This window comes from Lichenostomus cassidix, chromosome 1, assembly GCF_008360975.1.
Source record: "Lichenostomus cassidix isolate B80296 chromosome 1, HeHo_3.0, whole genome shotgun sequence".
NCBI lineage: Eukaryota > Metazoa > Chordata > Aves > Passeriformes > Meliphagidae > Lichenostomus > Lichenostomus cassidix.
The window spans coordinates 111,877,921-111,900,849 of NC_139479.1; the positions used below are offsets into that span (position 1 = coordinate 111,877,921).

The following is a 22,929-nucleotide window of genomic DNA, read 5'->3' on the forward strand; positions in this document are numbered from 1 at the left end:
AAGGATGAAAAAGGTGATGTTTGCACAGCCATGTGGGAACTGCAAGGCTCAGTGCCTATCTGTTAACATCCTCCCAAGGAAGGAGTTCAGACTCATATGCAATCAGTAGGCTGCGATCAGACTTACCATTACACACAAGAAATTTGGTTGGGAATTATATCTTTGTGAACCATTGTCAGTAGCTGGGGTTATGGCTACAACTGTTTTATCATTATACCCGCTGGGATTTTACCAGCAGCAGCACACAGCAGTCTGTGGAAGGCTGTGCAGTGTTGCTGCTATGCCAGCTTGTTTCCTTGCATCCGGATCCAAATGACTGCATTAAAATATTACAGCGAGACACACTGGATTTCCCCAGCTCAAGGTTGTGGAATGAATGTTAATGAAGCAACAGATGATTTTTTCATAATGGGGACAAGCCAGAAAAAACGAGCCCAGCATCCAGCTCCATTTTCTCAGCATAAGTGACTGATTTTCTCGATGCTCTGCACCACCATGGGCACCACACGGGGCTGTGCCCCAGAGTATGTGCTGAGCTCCCTGTCCCCTGCCCTGGGTGGGCTCAGGTTGGACAGCAGGAGGAATTTCTGAGTCATTTCACCCACAGAAGGCGTGATGAGACATTGGAACGGGCTGTCCAGGGAGCTGCGGGAGCCACCACACCTGGAGGTGATTAAGGTGGCACTCAGTGCTGATTAGCCACAGGTGGGATCAATGAGCCACTCAGGTCTTTGCCAGCCGGACTGATTGTGTGGTTCTGTGAGGTGAGGTGCCCCATGGAGACTCAGAACCGCACCCATGGCTGGGCTGTCCCTTGTGTCCCTCACGGCCCTGAGGGCACACCTGGGCCATGGCCGGGCTGTCCCTTGTGTCCCTCACGGCCCTGAGGGCACACCTGGGCCATGGCCAGGCTGTTCCTTGTGTCCCTCACGGCCTGAGGGCACACCTGCACCATGGGCGGGCTGTCCCTTGTGTCCTTCACTGCTCTGAGGGCACACCTGGGCCATGGCCGGGCTGTCCTTTGTGTCCCTCACAGCCCTGAGGGCACACCTGGGCCATGGCCGGGCTGTCCCTTGTGTCCCTCACGGTCCTGAGGGCACACCTGGGCCATGGCCGGGCCCAGAGCCGCAGGTGCCACTGAGGGCTAAGGGCAGCTCTGCCCCGCAGATGCCCGTGAGGCTCTCAGGCTGTGCTGCTGGTGTCCATGTCGCCTGTTCCTCCAGGAGGAATTCTGCTTTCTGAACATTCCCTCGGGTGCTGGAGGTGAGTGCACCTGTGGGGAGAGGCAGGAGCTGGTGCTGGGGGATGGCTGTGGTGTCTGAGCGCTGCTCAACCCCTTAGGATTTGTGGCAATACTGTGGTTTTGTGCTGGCACTTGTAATGCATTCGGGGAGTTCTCAGGAACTCATCCTGTACTGGGTGCTGCTGGGGCACCTCAGGTGCTGTGTGCAGCTCTGGGCCCTTCAGTTCAGGAAGGACAGGGAGGGCTGGAGTGTGTCCAGACATGGATAACAGAGCTGGGGAAGGGTCTGAGCACATGTCCCGTGAGGGAGCCGGATTGTTCAGTCGGGAAAAAAGGAGGCTCAGGGAGCACCTTGTTGCTCTCTACAGCTCCCTGAAAGGAGACAGGAGAGGTTTGGCTTCTTCTCCCAGCAACCAGCAGCAGGACAAGAGGACACAGCTTCAAATTGTGCCAGAGGATGTTTAGCTTGGACATTAGGCAGATTTTCTTCACATACAGGGTGATTAGACATTGGGATGTGCTGCCCAGGGAGATGGTGGAGTCCCCATCCCTGAAGGTTTTTAAGGAAAGGCTAGACATGGCAGTCAGTGCTATAGTCTGGTGGAAATGATAGTGTTCAGTCAGATGTTGGACTCAATGACCTCAGAGGCTGTTTCCAATCTCATTGATTCTGTGAATTGAATGAACAGGGCAGGGAGGTGAGCTTTGCTGAGGTACTGTGGTGACCCCAAGATCTTAAGTGACACTGAGGAAGGTTCTCTGAAGTGTCCCCCAGTGCTTGATCTGGTCTTTCTCCACTTTTCTGGTCAGCACTGGAGTGCTACTGACAACTGTAACTGATTTAAAAAAAAAAAAAAAATAGATTTGAGTCTGGAGCTGATCAGGTGATGTGATTTACAGAGCATTCTGCCAGAATTCTTGGAGGTTTTACTGAGCTCTCTTTAATGTGTGGTTCATGGCCATAGCATATTTTACCATATTTCACTTATGTTTTACTTGTGTACTACATGTTTATTGAAAATGTGAAAAACACTGGAGTAAATATTTGTAGAAATTCCGCAGGACAAGGAGTTACCAAAACATAAGGCACTTTACTGCTAGTTTATTTAGGAGTATTTATCTAGTGCCAGGTTTTTGGCTTTTTTTAAGATGTTGTGGTATTAAAAACTGTTTTCCCTGAAGTTTGTGATGATTTGAAAGTTAATGTGTAATCCGAAAAGTTAAGGAATCTGTGTTTTGCACTCGTGGAGATGAAGAGTAATGTGCATGCATGAGAGAGGGAGGATTTGGTGCCTCTAAACATACCAAACATCAGCGGTGTGGTCAGTTTCTCACTGTATTAAATACACAGTCAAGGGAAAGAAGCAAATCATATTTAAAATATATATGACATGGTAGAGACAATTTCTGGACATATGTCTTTGTACGTGTAAGTGGAAAATTACTGTTACTGAGAGTGTAGACATGTTACTGCAGCCCCTAGAGCTGCAGTATTGCCAACTTTGTGGACTCAGTAATTTAATAAATCAGAGAAGTGATCCAGCAGATGAAACTGTGGATACAGAAAAGCCTGTTCCTCATATGATCCCTTTATTCCCAGGTTTGATATTTCAAGTAACAGATGATCTTAGTGCTCTAGGAAAGAGAATATTCAACTCTAAAAATGGCCTGGTTTTGCTAGCACAGCTTTTTTCAAGATCACAGAAAAGTTTCTTGCTTGCACCAGCTAGTGTTATTCCAAAACAATTTTGAAATTCACAATGTTTAAGGCAAGGGACCAAGCCTGTCCTTGTGGAAGAGAGGCTACAGAGGAATAAAAGTGTTTCTGCTAAGGGTGACCCAGTGTTCAGGAAGCGAACAGGAAATGTAACCTGGCACCTAAAATGAAACCCAATATGCTTATTCCATTTACCTTTCTCTGATGAATTGCCTTTGGCTGATGTCTGCCACCGTCTCCAAAACCCCTCTGCATTTTACCTCTCTTTTCTAGGCTTGGGGAGTGCAAAACTGCTATCTGCAGTCAAATCATCATCCAAAGTGATAGTATTCAAACACCTAGAATTTTTGTCTGAAATTATTGCCCAGACTTGGCTCTGAATGGCTGCCACATCATCCACAGGTAAAGAAATGCCAAAGATTGGCTCTCAGGCCCTGTTTGCACTCAGCTAAATTCAAGGTGGCAGTGATTCTAGATGCTCATTTGCTGTACTTTAGGCTCTTGGGGTAGAGCAGCTATCTCAAAGGTCCACGTTAGAGAATAAGAAAAATAAATACCAACAGGGAATTACAAAATAAATTATACTCCTGCTAATCTAAGATGACAGCATTTTACAAAAGAATCTGGCATCAAAAGGAGGGAACAAGCACTGCTGGGAATTTTCTGTTTTTAGAACTGGCAGATTACAGCCCAGAACAGCACACAAGGAACTGGTGAGTAATACCCGTTGTATTCTTACTGGCACCTGGATGGCTGCCAACATCTTCATTTCAGTAATCGTGCTCTCATTGCTGCACTATGTGAGAAGCAGGTCCTGGGGACAATGAGAGAGAAGTTTTGTGGGTTTTCTTAGGTAGTTATAAATGACTGAGTGTTGTACCAAGAAAGAGAACAGAATTTAATAATGCTAGTGGGACCTGGATTAGTATTGTACAATGAGATGAATGTAAGCAGCCTTAAATGTTAGCTTAAATATTTCAACTTAATTGCTTAAAGTTTTATTAATTTTTGGATTTCATGAAGAGCCAGGAAATATGAATTTTATGAGAAAGATCTTTCTTCAGCATGTAGCAATGTGTGTTTGTTTTGGTGTAGTTAAATTTGTATAGTAAAGTTAACTCTTGGTGTGCAAGGGAGTCCTACTCATGTTTACTAAATCCCTTTTCTTTTTCCTCACTGAATGTGTCACATGCCCAGTTACGCATGGAAATCAATTTTTAAATACTTGTGCATGTCTGTTTTCAGAAGTAGGTTACATTTGTTCATCCAGTCAGGAAAGGGAAAAATACCAGATAATCTTCTTTGAACACAGCTCAGCCACCCTCTGAATATTGGCAGCTGAGCTTTACGTGGGGGAACGCTGCAGAGAAATTTGGCTACATTTGAATAATGCAATTCCATTCACAGTATTGTAGGAAGACGATGAAAAGAGAGAGGCTAAGTTTGTCAAACGTATTGTTTGTGGCAAATTATTCATTCAACTTTAACAAGCACTCAGCAGCTGCTCTGCTTTGCATGCTGCTCAAGCTGTCCTTGAAAAATGACAGGTACTGGGGAGTCTCCACCCTCGCTTGGCATGCACGCTGCATCATCAGAAGTGTTTTCCCATAGCTCCAGGCCATATCAGCCTTCCCTATCTCATCCTCAGTTCAATTAAGACATGATGTGCTTTTCTTCCTCACTGCTTTCCTTTTATCTCCTCTTCTCCTATTTCTGTGACATTTTTCTTCTCCCTTGTTAGAGTTGGTCCTGAATACTGATAAGGTTAAATTTGCTGTAAATTACTGGAGAAATAGGCCAGCCCTGTGGTGCCTGGTATCTTGCAAACATCAAACCTTTCATGTGCAGAGGGTTCCAAGAAATACCTGAATTTTCAACATTTATTTTCCATAAGGTTTAAACACAAATGCCTTTTTTCTCCCCCCAAACTGCTTTTGCGCTTCTCCACTTGCTAAGCTTCTCTGTGAAGGCTCAATGCAAAATGAAGTAAAATTCTCTCTTAGGCCTGTATTAATTAGGAAGGTTTAGAAAACCTCAGAAGTTGGGCTGGCCCAACAGAGGGGCTGTATAGTAGTTTGTAGTAGAGTTAGGGGTTTTTTTTGTGTTTTAATTTGTTCCTCTCAACTTTTAATCCTATTTTTTGACTTTCAACTCTTTCATTCCCCAGTCTGTCATTTCTACTCCGCTTTATTCCAGTGTCAAAACCTTTTGGTGTATATGCATTATAGAGCTAGTGATGCTGTTTATAAAGAGCTAGTTTGAGATATTTTAAAGGATTTTTTTAAAATTTGGTTTTAAGTTGGTTCATGACAGTTTCATATGATACCAACATAATTAATTTTTATTATTCACATTAGAAATGTCACAAAGCAACAAAAGAGATTGTCAGAGAGACTGCAAGCAGAGATGAGCTTGCTTTACCATTTGAGATACAAAGTGTCAAAATCAAATAGTATCAGAGCATTATGATTGTTTACATTGAGGTTATTTGTTATGTGTGTGTGGTTTGGTGTTTTTTGTTGTTTGTTTTTTTTAATTCAAGAACACTTTACGGCTGGGGAGGGTTATATGATGATTGCCTTGTACTTCAGGAACAAGTGATGTATTCAGTGTGCCTATGAATTTGCTTCTAATTTGCTTATTATTTAGTTTGGATTTTTGACTTGACTTAAAATAGCAGCAGCAAAAGCAACTTGGTCAAAATCAGGATGGCATTCGGTCTTTTTCAGCAGTAGCTCATTTTGGTGTTGTTTTTTGGTTTTTTTAGTACTTCAGCATCTGGCTATTGCTTTCCAGGAAATGCACTTTTATCTGTTGTGGCTTTTAATGCTGTTGAGCTCATGAGTACCCCTGCATACTTGGAGAATTAACTTGCTGGTTTCTTGAGTCTTAGATTTCTGTAAATGTAACCCTGTGTTGAAGCTTACATAATGTTGGAATACAAATTATTTGGTAGCATTTTATCATTGGAGTGTTGCATTTTTATTAAGCAGCCCTTCAAGATAAGCTACATGCCTCAATACAAATTGAACACTCAGCCTACCTGTTATAAATAAATTTTCAAAGCACCATAAGAAATAAGAGGGATAGGAGAAGTTTCTGCAGGTACTCAATTATTTCTAACCAAGCTAAAAAACTTTTTAAGTTTGGTAGAAATGGTTGACAAAAACCTTACAAATATTGGTTCAATTTTTATCCAAAATTCAGTAATAGTCACACAATATATTAGAGTGATTGGTGTGTTTTAGTCCATGAAATCTTTGGGAAGCTTTTCCTGGGTGATTCACTCAATTTATTTGCTTTTCCTGATTCATTCTGCTAAACAGCATTTTTGTGTTTCTACTCCAGTGGCCCAAGCTGTTCCTACATACTCTGCTTCCTACTCCAGCAATTTTAAGTATCTTCTTCTTTGCCTGTTGCTTTTCAGAGACAGTACAAGGGGCTGTCCTTATCAGAAAGCAGAGATTCAGCAGTTTATGAGAAACTGGCATCTTGTAGAATTTCCAGGCCTGCCATTTGTCATCATTAGTGATTCCTGATATTGCTGGCCTTTTTGTAGCTATTTCTACAGAGCAGACCTCGTGTTTTGTGTTTTGGGAAGATTTTGGGTGAATGATGATATATCTGAGCGTTAGTTTGTATGGAATAACTATGGATTTTATCTGCTCCAGGGAAGCTGCTGTCCCTGCACCAGTGGTACCAAGGAGGGAGAGCACTGAGAATGGCTAAACCAAGTGCTCTGCAGATACTGCAGGTTGCAGGTGCCAGTTTATAGAAAAGAGAAAAGAAAACATGAGTTTCATCTTGGCAGAAAAATTCGATTCACAGTTTTAACACTCCTTACCTAAATGTGTAAAAGAGAGCATTTGCTATAATAGGCCTTCCAATCATGCCTCAGATAATTAAGGGTCAAGATCCTGCTCTGGCACAGAAGTTTCATGTTTTCATGAACCCTGCCACTGTAGCAAGCAAAGCTCACCTGGTGTGCTCAGAAAAGTTTACACTTATCCCAATTTTCAGTGTTCTGAAGATTGAGGAAAGGGTAAATAATGGCTTCTAGTGCTTTATCTACTCTGAAAGAATTGCCTGAAAATACAGAGAGAACTAAATAACACTTTATAAATGGAGTGTAGTGAAATCTGCATGTGGCTGGGAGCAAGTGCATGTAGCTTTTTTGTTTCTTTTAGGGGCATAATAGGATTCTCATTACTTGTCTGTGTGTAGGCAACTACAATTCATATACTGGAACTATAATCCATAATACTAGAAGTTAAGAAATGCTACAGTTTCTTGGTGTTGGACTTTATTCTGCCCTAGTGATAGTGTTTTAAAACGCTTTAAAGCAAAGCACTGGATGTCTGCTATCATTTTCTTAATTTAGCCCTGTGCAGTTCAATTTTCCCCATCATCCTTGCTGGTCTAATTAAGAAAACAAAATTAGTTGTTGGACTGCTAAGGAAGTTACAGTATCTCTTGTGTGTTACTTGCAGCATCCTGTCACCTCGGTTTAAATGGGAGCTAAATGGAAAATTGGAATTTTGTCTGGGGCATATGGTGCAGTGAAAAAGAGTCCCTTCAGTAGCATGTTGATCTCCTCTCTGCCCCACCCCTTGCTGTCCTTCTTTAGTACCATGCTGATGAACTTGCTCATGGGAGTTGAAGCTTTCTAAACTCAAACTCAGCCTTTGATTGTTTTAAAACTAAGTAGGTTCTGAGACAACTTGTTTCATGTGGAAGATAACTCATCTTCAGAAACTGGTATGCTTCTCTTTGTTTTTTTTAATGCAACTCTGCACAGAGCAACCAGAGAACAGAACTTAGTGAACACGTTGAGTTTTCCCATTCAGTGGCAGTTACAGACACCTCTTGTGCTAAATAACTGCTGCTGATCTACTGTGAAAATTCTGTGTCTGATAGACCTCGGAATTTCTCTTTGCTGTGCCTGTGAATTTGTGTAGAGACTTTTCATTTGTCTCCAGTGCAGCCAGTATTGACATATATACCAAGATTTAACTAGGGAGGTTAGTGCTCTGCTTTTTAAGTGGGTGCATAGTCAGCCTTTCATGTTAAGGCAGAGCGCTTGCTGAAGAGTTTCAAATATTTTTAAAATCCAATTTGTCAGAGTCAGGGCTGTGTCCAAACTGCGGTTGGTAAAGGCAGCTGATCTGATTGGCAAACAGAAGTAGCTTTTGTGAGTAACAGCCCTTTTTCTTCTGTTCTAGTCACACTACTCAGTCCAATAAACTGCTTTTCCTGCAGAATTTGCTTGCTTCTATTAGATTCACTTCACTGCTACAATATAGAAATAATATGGGAATGTTACCATAAGGGAACATTTTAAAATAGATAGATATTAAAACTATGCAGCCAATGTCACATCATCATTATTGAAAATTGCTGATTGCTTGGGTAGTGAGGAGATGTATTTAGGTGACAAATTTTTAGAAGTGATGCAACCACATTTTAAATCAGTATAAATAATAATTTCTGCAGTGTTCATTAGGATTTGATCATTATGCTTAATATGGTAGTATGTTTTCCAGTCAAAAGCTTCTAGCTTTTTGTGGATAAAGAGTTGATGTCTTATTTGTTAAGACATTCCTTCAGTTAAATATGTGTTGTTTTACCTTTTTTCCTAGTTAATTTCTACTACTTTTGACATTTACATTTTGCATTTGTGTTTAAATTTAGAGTTCCACCTAGTAATGCTTTTTATGAAATTAGGATTTAGGCTTTAGCATTTTGTTTTAAACCAGTAATCTCAAAACTGCTAGAGACTGCACAGTAACCCTTGTAACATGTCAGACTCCTCTTTTTCCACCTCCTTTTTTCCGTGACTGCTGCATGGAATCTGGGCTGATGCTAATCTGGAAGGACAGTCACACCTCATGAAAGAATCATCACCGCTAATCAAATCAGAGTGAAAACCCACCACTCTGCATCAGTGGAGACATTTAATGTGCTGAATATTTCATGCACTGGGGGCTGTGGCTGTAGACAAAACCCTCTCAACGGCTCCTTGTTGCGTGCAAATATTTACTCAGACACTCTGGAGTGGTTGAACTGGTGTGCAGCAACACCGGGAAGCCTTGAGTGATCCCTCTAAGTAATGGTAATTACAAGTGACTCCACACATGCTGGGTCACGGTGGCTTGCAGACAGCCCTTGCTTTGTCAAAGCTCCCCTCGCCTGCATGATTAAGTGGGCAGTGTGCCACAGGAAATTTGATGCATACAGGATGACAAATGTCTGTTTTGGCTGCTGAGAATTGAACTCAATCGTAGATCTGCAGAAACATCAAAACACAATCAAGGGCTGACATCAAACCCGCGAGCCAAGAGAATTCCTCAGGCAAAAAGGGCTGAACTTGAAAGCAGAAGAAAGGAGTGCTTTAGTTTGCGTGTTGGTACAGCAGTTTGTTTTGCTGATTCCTTGCAAGGAGAGGTAGAGGAAGTAACAATGCTGAAAAATGTCTCTGCCTTTCCAGTTCTTCTTTACGTTAGAATTGTGGAGGTGGAGGAAAGAACAGAGCAATGCAGACCAATAAGTTTCCTTTTGGTTTTTATATGTAGACGTTTAATTTCTTTTTCTCTACAGTATACAATAGTTGATCTTGGCTATCTGTAGTGGAGAGCTTCCTTCTTGTTTACCCTGGTAGTATCTCCTTGTGACACCAGTAAAGATCACTGTTTAAAACAGGGTGCAAATGCTTCATTCACCTGCTGCTTTTGCAATTGCTTAGCCTTATAAGACTGTTTTAAAAAGCAGTCCTGTTTTGCTGGCAGCATGTTACTCACACTGTGATAAGTGATGACACAAAGGGTCAGACTGTAGAATTAGATTCATCCCGTACCTCCCAGCAGAGGTGAGGATGGACTGAATGGTATTTTCAGGCCCTAGGTCTGTACAACCTGAGTAGTCAGGTGAAATCCACTTCCAGGTTGTAAACAGGCTGAGGGTTTGCAACACAAGCACATTATCTTTGAGTGGAGAATTAGTGACTGTGCTCTTTTGCTCTACTTGAGTGATGGCAGAGGGTTAGTGGATGCTATATCAGTCTTCATTTGAACTAGAACACTCCTGCATTGGGAATTGTGGTGTTTACCTTACAAGGTTTACAGCCCTCCCTGAATCTCCTGTAGAGATGCCACCATGTGTGCTCTTTCTTCTGCTTTTATAGTACCACTACACTGAAGGTGGTGGTGACAAAATATTTTCACCTTGACAGGTGTAGTTGTCAAATAATAAAAATCATTATTCCTAAACAGGAGTTCAGGACCTGTGAAAAAGCTGTTTTAAGAGTTATTTGCTGGATTTGGACGGTCTGTGAAGCTGGTCAAATAATGAACTGCTGAAAGGAATTTCGAGGAAATGTCAATATTTGTCAGATAAATTGCTTTCAATAAATAATGTTTTTCAGTAGTCATCTGTCAGGAGAGTTGGTGATGATGGCTCTAAAACAATGACCTTCCTGAGGAGTGCGGGAGCACTGTGTGTTGGGATGCTCTGGAGGCAGTGTCTGTAGAGGGGCAGAATTCCTCCCCAGGGGAAGAGAGTGCAGCTTCTGCCCTGTCCCACTTGAACATTCTGCTGTGCAGCTCTGTTCAAAGGAAGGAAGGAGAAGTAGTTACTCCTATCTCAGCCCATTTGAATATTGACAAACTTCTCCAAGGCTGTATCTGTGTTAAATACAGTTGTGCTAAACCAAACCAATTTAATACTCAGTGTGCCCTGTTTCACCTGCAGTGACCAGATAAAAACCACAAAACTTGCGGAATACCCCCACAAGCTCACAAAGCAAACTATGAAAGCAACTTTAGCTTTCTTCCAAGAGCAGCAGTTTTAATTTCTGAAAGTAGCTGGCTAAATTTGTCACTCCCCTAAGTGCTGCCTCCTCCCAGTGTGCCAGCTGCTTGTACATGCAGCACCATAAATGCTGCTTGCCCCAGGCTTGTGTCCTTGAGTATTTCCTCTCAGTGCCTGGATCCACAGTGGTAGAGTAAAACTGTTGGTATTGGATAGGTCCTTTCTCAGGTGGGATCTGTCTTGAGGATTATAATTTCATAAAGTGTTTAGCTATGGAAATTGAAATTGCTCATCCCAAGCTGGAGATTCACATAGCGATTTTTCCTAGGAAAAACTGATTCATAAATGACAGAATTTGCATTTGTCTTTTCCACAAAAGCTTTCTATGCAAAGCACGGTGGTGTCCCACTGTAAGAAAAAAGGTGTTCATAAAGAAACACCTTTTTCTCAATGTGTACTGTGTATACTTATGTACAATATTTTATGAGAAGATTACACTGTTACTTGATGTGGCTTTACTGTGTCTCCTTCTGGATGGATTTACATGATGTCACCCTCTTCAGAATAGATTCAGTCTGAGGGAACTAGTGATTTATTGCATTTTTTATTTATTTTTGATGTAGGCCTCTGTTCCTCTTGCTGTTCAGAAACATCAGTTAAAAAGGAGCATTTTGAGAGTGGTGTATTGTAAGCCTTTTAAAGAAGCATGTGAACTGCTGGGTAAACAGCCTTACATGCTGTTAGGCCTTTTGGAGAATTTCTTACGTTGTGACCTTTTTCAGGAATTGTTCCTCCCCTCTCAGAGGGGGCAAAACCCCATTTGGTTCCTATAAAGAAATGTTGCAATGGTTGTGATATGTGTTGTAATGAGTTTCTGTGGAAATGAATTTTACCATTTTGGATTTCATGGAAACAAAGCCTGATACTTACTGCCAGCATTCATTGCATGTCCTTGCAGGAGGAAGTGAACATGTTGCTGCTCTGAATGCTGAGTGGCTCCATGGTGTCATTTAATACAACTTCAGAATCTGGCTTCTTGCAGTTTGCTTGGTACCTGGGAAGCAGAGTGGTGGTTGAATTAAGGGTATGGCTCTACAGAAAATATACAGATAATATTTTTATTTCCAAGCCTTTTCTTCCTTGTCTTGCCACTTCATTATGGAACTAAAAAATATTTCAGCCTGAAGGATTTCAGCTGAGCTTATCTGGATTTTTCTTGAGTAAGATGGAAGGGATATAAACAAGAATTACAGAATGTTATCAGGTGTAGGGAGAGAAGCCAAAGTATATATCAAAGCTTTTTTAATGTGTGAAGGTATGTTCTGTAGTCCTTCTGAAAGTGAAAACCAATGAGATAGAAGGAACAGAAGTCCCTAACTGGACATAACTGACATTTCCTGGCTGTCTAAATCAATATTGTATGCCTGCACCAAGTTTTCTGAAACACTGTAGTTCTTGGAAAATGCTTGTTGATGAAATATTTATGCCCAAAGTCATATAATCAGGAACCCCCCCCACCATAACATGTTTGCATTATGAGTGGAAGGACACTGAGAGTCACACCAGTTGTTCTATGAGGAACTTACTACATCTTTCATAACAGCTTGTGTGCATACTACGTCCAAGCTGCTTGTGTTCTAAACTCCAGCTAATTTTGAGAATTGAGAATTACAGTGATTGTCAAATTATTTCAGAAAGAGATGGATAAAAGATTGTGATTCTTACATTTTTCGCTTCTCCTTTAACTTGCCTAAGAGCACCTTCAGCTGCTCTGCCCTTAAAGTGTGTAGTGAGTGTAGAGCAGTGTTTGCTTGCTGAAAGCCCAGGAACACTGAGTTGTCAGTTCTATTGACATCTGCCTGCCCACATGTGCTTCAAAAAACTGTGTAAGGAAATGGGAATCTATTGTGCTGCTCTTGTTTGTTAATGGGAATATCTCAGAAAATAAATCACTTCCTCCACTCTTTTTCTATGCGGAACACAAAGATAATTCAGGCAGAATCAGAGAAGAAGCTTAAAGTTACTGAAGTTCTCCTTTATCTGCTTTTGATTCCCTAATGGACCTTCATCTCCAAAGGGATGAGATGAGATGAGATGGTTATGTTCTGATTAATGTGGACTATTTACCATTTCTGCTGATAAGCTGGGAGGATGCATTAAATCTGCCTCAGCGAGTGGCAGTGAAGTTTCAAATGGTAACGAGGACAGCTGCATCTTTCTTTGACTCCTGAAGGTCAAGCATTTCTAAATCCTTTCCCAGCTTATAAATAAGACTGCTGATGTGATTCAGTTAGTTATGGAAACTGTAACCTCAAGGATATTTTCAGCCTTTTGTGTTGATGGAAATACTTCTGGCTGTATTTATAATGATACTCCAGATAGTGCTTTTCAGTGTTTTTTGGGCAGTAGCTCATGTCAAGCCACAGATGTATTTTGAATGAGCAGTGAGACTGCCTAAGTCTGACACTGGAAGTTGGAGTTAGAGCCAGACTCAAAGGTGACAATTACATGAGGAATATGTGTGCCCAAAGCCCTCAACTTCCTCAGGCCAGTGCATTTCACTGTCTGTGGTTTAGTGCTGCTTGTGCTTGCTGTCTGAGATGGAAGTAGAAATGATTATTTGCAAGATTACAAGCCCTTGCTTGTCAAGGTTAAGATTTTAGATTTCTCCCCCCAGTGGTATTGCAGAGCTGCATAAAATTGAGATCTGAAATGCACCTGGCTATAATCCTCACTTGAGAAAAGAGGGGAGTGAAATGGCTGTGGCTAGCACAGTTTTTCCCATGGGAAGTTTTCTTGTGTTTTTGTAAATAAAGATAAAGTTTGGATGTTTTGGAACAGTGTCCCAGAACTTGGACAGTGCAGGCCTGGCCAATCAGGCCTGGGGGAAGGCTTCTGACTGACCAATCTGGGTGACTTTTGAGAACTCTATATATGTGATGAAATCAAAACAATAAAGGTCATTCCTTCTTGCCACTGAGAACCGATGCATTCATTACTCTGCTAGCTGCTCAACAGTGACAAATGGCTACTGGTTAAAAAGGGGAAGAGTAAGAGAAGAGTCAGAGTTGCACAAACCCCCTGCATCTTCCTCTGGCATGACCTTTGCCAGTGTCACAGCCTGGAATGCCAGTCTGCTGCTGGCAACCTCAGTGTGGGGAGCAGTGGTCACCACACCCCTGGGGTTTTTTTATCTTGAACACTAGTCTTGTATTTTGCAGCTTTTGTTTCCAGTCCTGTACCCTTTCTACTGGCTTCTGCTACTCCCAGTGCCTCGGTGGCCCCTGAATGTTGCCAGCCCTTTCTGAGATCCCACTGCTGGGTGGGAGAGGGATGACCACACTTGTCTGTCCCTCTGCCCATGGCTGATCCTGGGCAGGGGGAGTTGGGCTGGCACACTTTCCTCCACTGTTGAACAACTTTTCCCTCTTTTTCCGTGCCAAATCTGAATCTTAGCTCCTCAAGGATGAGAGTTTTCACAGAAGGACACAGCTGCCTCTGCAGGATCTAGAAGCCTTGAGCTGATCCTGAGTAATGGTTTGTTTATTCAGCCCACAGAAGATGGCTGTGCTTATATTAGAGAAGTGTAAATTTAAAAAAAAATCAGAAATATGAGATAAAGCTACCTCTTTGGTTATGTCTCACTTGGCTCTTTAATGACTGGGCATGAATTTCTCATGTGATGTGGGAGGTATTATCAGTTTATCACATGCAAGGTCTTTTTTGTACAGAGAAAACAATTATTTCTAAGTGGAGCTTTGTTTTAAGGAACTGGTGTTTTGCAAGGAAATCTGCAAGATGCCTGTGGTCCACCAGGAAAGTACAAAATCAGTCTCATATCAACAATTTGCTGGTTGAGTCCTCTTAGCTTCTATTTCTCTCCAAAAATGCAAGTTGGGATGCAACCCATAGAGATAAAAACTGATGCTTTGGTCACTGCTAGTTGTGTACTCTTTTCAATGTTCTGTGCAAGACAGCAATGCATACAGTTCCCCATTGGCTGCATGAATTTTGCTGCCATTAAATGTTGAGATAACTGAAAATGCTGTCAGTCATTTCTGTAAATATATGTAAAATGTCCTTGGGTGTCCATGCAGATGTGATCATCCCTTCAACCCCCCCCAGAATTAAGCCTATGATACTTCACCATCGCAGATGATTATTCATGTTGCAGCAGGTCTTCTCTTCCCCCAGCTGGCAAGGGGAACATTTATGTGGCCTGGGGTTGCAGTGTGCCAGCAGAATTGGAGACCAAGATCCCAAAAGACAGACTTGTGGATTGTGTGCATGCCATGTCTTTAAATGCAGGACATAAATGTCTTTAAAAGCTGTTCTTCATGGGGAGTGAAGGTTGCTTCAGCCTCCTGGCCCAGGTGTTGATGTTCTACACCTTGCACAGAGGAGTGAGTTCAATGTGGGTGAATGTAATGGGGTTCACAGCTGAGAGCTTTGTTTTCTTTAGCTGTCAAGTGACTTCCTCATTTTGTAACTGAGTTAGCTCCTGTCAGAACTGTCACACAGTTGTATTTTATGTCTGGTACAAAGATAGATCGGTAAAAATTGAACTGTGCAATTATTTTGTGCCTTTTTAACTTTCCCTCTTTCATCTTCCAGTGATCCCAGCTCTGTAAATTCTGGCTGTTAAGTACTGTATTACTCTGTACTGGGGGATAGAAAACATCAAGTGTTGTATGTTTATACAGCTATTTTGATATTGCAATCTTGAAATGTTTCTTCCAATTCATTCTTTCCTGCAAGCCATAGTCTGCACAGTACAAAGCTAATTTGCTGTACTTAAAATCCAAGTGAAGACTGTGGGAACTTCTTCCTGCCAGTTCCAAGAGTTTGTATCGTTGTTTCTTTTTCCCAGATTGAATTTGTAATCAGAGGTAAATGCAGACATATGACTGAAGTTAGTTTATCCTGATCTGTGAAACTTGCATCAAAGAAGTAGCTTAAATGAGTGTCTTTTAGCCTTTTAAATTGTATAGCAAAGAGATGATGTCAGCATTGCTCCAGAGAAACCTTCCTAATAACAGAGGAGCAGTATCTGTTCCTTCAGCCGGGAATTTCGCAATGGCAAAAAGGCAAGCTGAACAATAATATTAACCCTTTCATCTTAGTTTAGGTATGTAACTTCTTTTGGATTTGATACTCCATGTAGAGCTTTGGCACAAGGTTGAACACACTTATCACGCCTCATTGGTTGCACATTTTACCCTCAGAAAGATTAAGAGTCTCTTTCTTATTGATTCCCAAGCTGAGCAATTTCATTTTTGGTTTTTGTACCTTGACCTCTTACCCCAGGATCCATTAGGACCCCAAGCCAGCAAGGTGTAGACACATCAACTACAGAGGGAAAGAACTAAAAAGACACTGTCTACAGCAAGGGATGCATTAATAGATTGAATTCAAACATAGAAAAGGCAATTTTTTTCCTGCTGGGAAGCAGAATCCACAGGAGAGTCATCTCAGGCTGAAGAACATGATATGAAAATCAATAAAGGCCCTATTGTGCTGGTGATGTGTCCGGGAAGTGTCATTTTATATCTTGTTAGTGGATATCTAAAGGAAGTTAAAGCTACTTTGCTCATAATAACTGGATAAATTCTCCTTCATCAGTGGACTATTTTGCTATTCAAAGTAAAACTGAGAAATGGTGGAGAGGCCAGTTTGGATATGATAAGACTGAATGAAGACAATGGCTGCTAAAGGTGTTTGGTTGTTTTATTGGGCTGATACTGTTTCCAGGAATGATTTCCAGCTCTGTTTTTCAATCAGAGATAAAAAAGAGTAATTAAAAATAGAAGGCTTTTTTTCTGAATGTTTGATTGGAAGAAAATTCTGTGCTTGACATTTTTACTGTATTAATGCTCCAGACAAGCTGTAAACACCATTTGCATTTGCTTTAGTGTAGGGGATGAAGGAATTATAGCTCTTGGTTAAGTTTATCTCTATTATTAATGCTGTAGTCTGGATAAACTCAAACGATGGCAGTGATAACTGCACACAGCCCTTGATATAGTTGTGGCCTTCCAAAATTAGCATGGAGTGTGGTAATATTATTATAGAAGATTCAATTAAGTTATTGATTAAAAACCCCCATAAAGCTGGCAGAAGGAAAAACACGAGTTAGGGAAGAAAAGGGAAGAGTTATTGTGTGTACTGCAACTCAGTTTTTCAGTTTCTTTCTGGGAGGAATTCTGCATTTTTTTGCAAACTCTCCCCTACTAAATGGGTTTTGTGATCTTCTCCTCTTTTCCAGCTAGGACCTGTAGCAAGGTGAAAAGAAAGATTGTGCTCTACCTGCTGGGCTGTCGAATGGGTGAGTGATGCAAGAGGAAAGGCAGAAAATCTGACCTTCCCCTTTACAGTGTCAACTCTGATTTTGGTTTTTTCCTCCCTAAATGGTGAGATACATTGTTTGTTGAGTGAGTACAACAGAGGGCAAAATCCATGTTGAGAACAGCTGGGTTTCTGTGTTTACCTTCCTCCCCCTAACACATGGACTGTCTTGAAATGAAGATGCTCATCACTAGTTGTGGGATAATCTGTCCCAGCATCCCCACATGATATTTATTTTGGTACTGTTAAAGAATCCTTAATAATTGTAATGACAATCTTACTGAAGAAAAAAAGGAAGTAGCACAAGTGCAAGGTTTGGTTGCTACAGAAGGTTTTGCTTTACTGGCATTGGACTTTATGCTGTTGATTGGGATGAAATATAAAGACAATTAGGAACACCCTTATTTCTGGGGGTTTTTTTGAGGCCTATGGGACCAGAAGGTTTCATAATAAATACAAGGTCTATCTAAGAGTGATTGATGTGGTTTAAACATACAAAAGTTCAAAAGATTTACTTCCCCCCAACAGTTCTGAATGTATTTTTTTCAGCCTTCAGGAGTTGTATCATCAATGCAGCACAGATGGCTTTTGCTACTACCTCTGGTCTTGCAAGAGCTGTGGTTACATCACTGCCCCTGGCACTATGAAACCACCATAGCCTTTAGATGTGACCTCCCAAAAAGTGTGTTTGCCAAGCACTGTAACTCCTGTTTTGCTATCTCCATAAATATCAACTCCGTTTGAGGAAACTTTTCAGCTTGTGGGAGAGATGGGAAGATATTTCCTTACATGCTCCTCTTGATTACAACTGCAGGCCTGTATATGTGTATTTTTCACCTGTGTCCACACATGTGCAAAATTTCTGGTGTCTTGCTGAAGAGGTCATAGGTTACCTCTGTGCCACAGAACATTGTTCCCATTTTTGCTCTTTTCTATCCCATCTCTTTCACACAAACTCATTTCAACAATAGAGTTCATTGCACATCTGCTATTAAATTTCTGTTCTTGAATTTAAATGAGTGTCTTAAATCTCATTATTTTGAATAATGCGTTTTATTAAAATTGGACTCTAAATTCAGAGCTATCTGTGCTATGTCAGATTCCTTATTTCCTCCTTAACCTTACTCATTGTAGGAAAATAGCTGGAATGGAACTTTGGATATTGCTTTAAAGAATATTTTCCGTTATGGTTGATTGTGCTTGGTTGACCCGAGTCAGCAGCTAAGCCGTCATCACCCAGCTGCTCACTCACTTCCCCTTCTCAAAAGCATGGGGGAGAGAAAAGGGCACAATTTAGGAAATTTGCAGGCTAAAGATAATTAATAAGTGAGGGAAAGCAAAATAGAAACAAACAAGGAAAGCCCTGAAGTGATACAAAGCCCCACAAGCAGACTGATGTCCAGCCCGTCTCAGAGCAATAGCTACCTCCCAAAGCTGCCTTCTGCTTAGGTTTGTTATTGATGAGTATGGCATTGCATGGCATGGAATATGCCTTTGGCCACTTGAGGTCAGCAGTCTTGGTTGTGTCCCATCCTAGCTTCTTGCCTGCCACTTTCCCGCTTGCTGGGAGAGAGAGTGGAGGAAAAGGAAAAAACCTTGAAACTGTGTTGGCGTGGTGGGCTTGGAACAGGGCTTTATTACCTTTATAGGTCTTCAAGAAATGTTTCTTTACGTTTGTGTTCACCATGATGAATCCCCTTGGAGGACATAAGTAATCCAAGTCAAATCAGAGGCAGTTCAGCATTAGAGCAGGACCAGAATTTTTGCAGAGCAGATAATAATAATTTTGTTTTAAACCCCTGTTCAACACAGACCTGGGGAAAATTACTTTGTGATACGCTCCTAAGGAAAAGATATTTCTTTGCGGAGGGATGTGTGAGTCAAACCTACCCACACATTTCATTGTAAGATTCTTGAAACATTATCTCCTCTGCCAGGAGAGACAAATTATTTCATAGGTCTGTAGTTCCTTTCTAGGTTTTTACTAAGAAAACCCAAGAAATCTAAACCATGGATAAAAACCCAAAGGAAAGAAAACCCAGCCCAACCCTGAGTGTGGTGACTCTACTGGCCAGTGTAGTCATTAATAGGATCCTGTTCCTCCTAAACTGAGACTCTTGGAGCCATATTTTCATTTCAGATGTAGGAAAAGCACCAATTAATGGTAAGATGAAGTTGCCCAGGGACAGGCAGATGCCTTGGAATGGAAGAACTGATGGTGTTTGCATCTGAAAACAAACTTCATGGGAAACAATCATTCTGGGTATATGTTGTGTACTTTCTGACAGGGAAAAAGTAACTGCTTTGGTGTCTAAGATGGCTATGATTTGTTGTTTGCTTTTTCAGTTTTGGTGGGTTTGGGGTGCATTTGTTTTTTTCGGTTGAACTAAACAGATGCAATTCTGTTGGTTTTTTTCTGTGTTGGCAAACATTCTGTCTTGAAATAGAGAGTAGAGACAAAAGAATTTGCTACAGTGATATTGACAATAGATAGGAACATCCTGGGTTCATTCTGCAGGTCTGCATTTGCCATTGCTTTGACGTCTATTCTGATCATTATAATTGAAAACATTTAAGTCACCTTTTAGCAATGCTAAAACACACCCAATATGACCTAAAAAAGAAAAATTAAGGCATTTCTGACAACATTATCTGTTCTGGCCCTAGCCCAGACTGCTGAGCTAAAGTTTAGGTGTGTTTGCAAGGTTTTAGGGTGGTTAGATGAAATTAAGTACAGGACTTTTTTTCTTTTAACCTTATGTGAATTAGGGAATGGCATCTGCCTGTGGAGCTTCATGATGGGGATTTTAATGTAAAGTCGGTCTACAACCTTCAGATTCAAAAATGTAGCTCATTACACTTCAGCTGGACAAATTGCTATACTAATCCCTCTTCTAATGTGAGCTGAAGTACTTTATATTGGCTCCCAGTCATTTAAAAAGTGGTTTGAACATCCTTGTCAGAAAGAAAAAAGAGCACACAAAAAGGCTCACTGTGAAGAAAACCTGACCAGAAAGTATGTTAAATACACTGGCAGGCAATTTTGTTGTGCCTCATGTATATTTCTGATGGCCTGATGTTTGAGAGGGTTGCAGCTTTGCTGAAGTTATTTATGAGAGGTTACATTATTTTCTTGAAGTCAAAGAGAATCTCTTAACTATAGTGTGTAATAAGGAATTTGGCATGGTTTTAATTGACAGATTTTAGAGTGCTTCATTGTGTTCAAATTCGTGATACTTGTATTCCAGACATAAGATTGGTTGTAGTGGTATTTTTCCCCTTAAAATTTGGGTAGAACTCAACTGTAAGATAAATAAATATTCTTTCAAGTATGCCTTTGTGCTATTTGCATATTTGTAGCAGGAGGCATTTGGAAATATTTGTCTTGTGTAATAAAACATAATGGAACTCTCATGGCCTTGGGTAGGAAGTATTAGTCCAGCAGATTTTCCTGATACTGAAACAGCATAAAGGGCATCATGCATACTGCATCTCAGAGCATCAAAAATCATTAGTGACTGGCAGAAGGCTGTCCTTGTGGTCTACACAAACAAGGGGTTTTACTTTAGCTCTGACATTGCACCAAGTTCCCAGTGGTTATTTTAAATGTGATATGTTACGTGGTCCTGAGTGGGTTGGAAAAGAAAGGTAACATGAGAGCAGGTATCTTTCATATCGTGGTGTGCCTAACAGCTGTACAACTTTCCTTCCTCATTATAAAATTTTAGTAGAGGTCAGGGTATGTCAAGGGACCAGTGGGACAGGCAGCCTTTCCCATTTCACCTCTCAGATTCAAACTCAGCCAAACCATTAGCAGTTGCAAGTTGTTACCACCCAGTGGCTGAGCACTCTGTGTAAAATTAATTTGGTAGTCTCAGCCCAGTTCTGAGTAAACACATTTCCACCTAACAAATATGATGAAACCTGGCACTAATTGGCACCCTTGCTAGCAGCCTCATCAGAGATGCCAAAACAACTGAAATGTTTCTTTGCTTCTGCTGGTGGTCCCTCCAGGTCAGCAGCAAGCTGCAGTTGATGGGGCAGTATGGAGAAGAAGGCACAGCTGTTGCCCTCACTGTTTGGTGCACTAGGTCTGCAAAGCTGTCAGTCTGGTGCATTTCTCATGCCAATCTATGTGGAGTTATTAGGATTTTTCCACCACTGTTGGGGCACTTTCAGCAGTGTGTTGGCAGTCAACTCCAAAATCCCGTTTACCATCTGTGTGGTTGATGCAGTGATAGCAGAACAGCTAAGTGGTTCAAATGTGGGTTTGTATGGTATATTTAGGAGCTCAGAGGTGCAGCCGGTGTAGGCAGAGCACACTGCTGACAGATAGCTATTAATCACTTTTAGCCACTCTTTTCACTGCCAGCTGCTTTGTAAATGAGGATTGGCACATGGTAGATGAGTACCTTCTCATTGTCTAAAATGACAGGAGTTTGTACCTTGTTTTCTGTGGTAGTAACCCCGTGAATGTCAGCAACCCCCACTGGAGATCACAGATTTCAAAGTGAGACAGTCTTTTAATGCATGTAATGCCAGGAGGTCTGCACGTTTGGGTAAATAATTATAGGGAGTTAAAAAAGAGTTATAAAGGAAAATTCTTTCATGTTACCCATTTTTGTGAGTGACTGCATGGTGAGTAATTGGTTTTTCATTCTTGGCATTGAAGATTGAAGAAGGAGACAGTGGCTTTCAAGACTAAAATAAATAAATAAAACCAGATAGCTTTTTGTTTCTGACATTCTAAGAGTCCTCATTGTTGCAGAGCAAAAACCCATTACAGAAGCTATATTCATCACACCAGGTCTTTCCTCCTCTTGCTGCTCCTCTGACCTGCCCAATGTCCACTGAGGTACAACCCATAAAAGCGTGGCAATTAATAATGGTGAAAAGCAATGTGGAGAAAGTAATTTAATAATTTCTTAACTGACTTTCTCTAATGTAAGAGACAGCATTGAAAAGCCAGCAGTATGTTAGTGTTGCCAAAAAAATTGGTACTTTGGTTGTCACAGTTATAATCCATTCTAATTATAAACACAGAGGTCGAATTCAAAGCACACCGAGCATTATCAGCTCTCTCAAGGAAGAGTGTGACTTTTTTCTTACTATTGGCATAATATCAATTAATACCAATTAAATGCTAAGTATTTATCTCAGACAGCAAATGGTGCATCATGTTTCCATTCTTGTCAAAGCCTAGGGCTAGATCCTCAAAGGAACAAAATATCTATTCATTAAAGATCAAGTAGTACAATAAGAAGAATTCTTCTGACCTTTTCTTGTATTCAAGAAAAAATAATCTAACACTGCAATGCTAATTCACTTAGCTGTATGTATTTCAAATATTAAAAGATTGTGTTTGCGTTTTATGCTAAGAACATAAGGGCACAGCACTGGCACAATTCATCTGCCATTCTCAAAAGAATTTGGGGTTTTTTTCTGTGCAAACAATACAAATTAGCTGTCTTTTGTTTTAAATCCTCCAGGTCTACAGAATTCGGCAAACATGCCTAGATCTTTGAGAACTGTGGCCCCTAAGTGTCATTATTTTTGAAATTAATAAACCAAAGTAAGTGGAAAAAGTTTAGACTGCTGATGTGTGAAGTAATAAGAAACGCCTCTTCTCATCCAAAGCATCATTTGTCTTTGTTAAATATTGCAGTGGTATCTCAGACTGAAGCCTCAGTTCTGTGCTTTGCTAAATCAAAGGCATGATGACTCCATAAAGGTTATTGTTTTTGGCAATAACTTTTTAATAGCAGAATTACTCTTTTTTGCTCCTTGCAGCTCTCCTGTTGTAAAATATTTCCATCCT

At 40.9% G+C, this 22,929-nt stretch overlaps 1 long non-coding RNA gene across 2 annotated transcripts in view; it reads left to right on the top strand.

The window, feature by feature from the left end:
- The first annotated feature begins 1,048 nt into the window (after positions 1-1,048).
- LOC146445580 (uncharacterized) overlaps positions 1,049-22,929 on the top strand; it is a 91,580-nt gene continuing 69,699 nt past the window's right edge. The window contains exon 1 of one of the 2 annotated variants that reach the window (XR_014852644.1): positions 1,049-1,263. This is a non-coding gene — a long non-coding RNA (uncharacterized LOC146445580). Of the gene's footprint in view, positions 1,264-17,030; positions 17,092-22,929 lie in introns of those variants that run through there. The other variant, XR_014852640.1, reaches the window with a different exon arrangement.